Raw genomic sequence first — 1,422 nt, 5'->3', positions numbered from 1 at the left:
TCCGCCACGAATGTGGCATTCAAAAACTCCAATGAGCGGAATGAACATTCTACCGCTTCCTCCAATACTTCGATGTATGGGGCCTCCGTGGTCATGCTTGCCACGATATCTTCCTCAGCATTGATAATTACTAAGGCCCCGTCAATAACAAATTTAACTTTTTGGTACAGCGTGAAGGGTACTGCACCTGCTTGATGAATCAATGGCCTTCCCAAAAGACAACTATAGGACGACATGATATCCATCACAAGGAACTCAACATCATAGGTGACTGGTCCGATGGTCAACGGTACGTCGATCTTATCGACTACCTCTCTTTTGGTCCCATCAAATGCTCGGACCACGTTCTGACAGGCTCTCATATGAGAGGTGTCTATTGGCAGCCTTTTCAATGTCACCAAAGGCATCACGTTCAGGGCCGAGCCGTTGTCAATCAATACACTCGGTAAAGTATGCCCCTTGCAATACGTAGTGATATACAGTGCCTTTGTTCGGCCTCTTCCTCCGGATGGAATCTCATCATCTGAAAACGAGATGAGATTATCAGCTTGAATATTGTTCACCAGTCGATCCATCTTGCTGACTGGTATGTCATATAGAAAAAACATTTGATTAAGGACTTTCAACAGTGCTTCTCGGTGTGCCTCCGAGTTTAAAAATAGTGCTAACATTGAAGTACGCGTAGGTAAGCTGTGGAGCTGTTCTACAATGTTATACTCGCTGTGCTTCAAGATCTTGAGGAACTCTTTAGCTTCTTTCTCCTTTATAGGTTCATTGACAACTAGCATATCTTCTTTGAATGGCTCAAGTGGTATTTGCCCCATATCACATCCTTTGGAAGTACTCACCTGGCATTTGTACTTCCATGACACTTACTGATTGTCCTTGTATTGAAAAGGCCGAGGTGCTATGATCACCACCTTGGCTGGTGTTGTTACTGTCATATTTTCCTTAGGGGTAATTATCAAAGGACTACCCCTACCGAATATTTTGTCTGATGATTCTCCGGTGGCACAAACATATGTTTCCAAAGAATCTTGAATTTCTTCGTAAAATTTTAGCTCTTTCCGGTCCATCATGAGTTGGACCATCGATCTGAATTCTGGGCACTCTTGCACATTATGTCCCTCTTCGCTGTGGTAACAACAATGGTTACCATCTTTAATTCTTATTACACGTGAATGGGGTGTAAGAAGCCTCGCCTTTACCATTTGGCTCTATAACCAAGCCAAAGGAGCTTTAACTTTCGAAACACAAGTTTGATTCTCTTGCCATTCTCGGTGGTGATTGCGTTGATTCTTGTCTCCTGATGATTGGGCAAGGGATTCTGGGCGACGTTCGGTGTTTCAGAGTTGAAATAGATCCAGTTATTGTTCTGCATTCATTGTACAAGCCTCTTGAATACGAGATAATTTTCGATTG

This window comes from Hibiscus syriacus, unplaced genomic scaffold (genome assembly GCF_006381635.1).
Source record: "Hibiscus syriacus cultivar Baekdansim isolate YM2019G1 unplaced genomic scaffold, ASM638163v2 tig00110847_pilon, whole genome shotgun sequence".
Lineage (NCBI taxonomy): Eukaryota > Viridiplantae > Streptophyta > Magnoliopsida > Malvales > Malvaceae > Hibiscus > Hibiscus syriacus.
The sequence above is the reverse complement of the archived record's forward strand: the minus strand, read 5'-3'. Positions refer to the sequence as shown.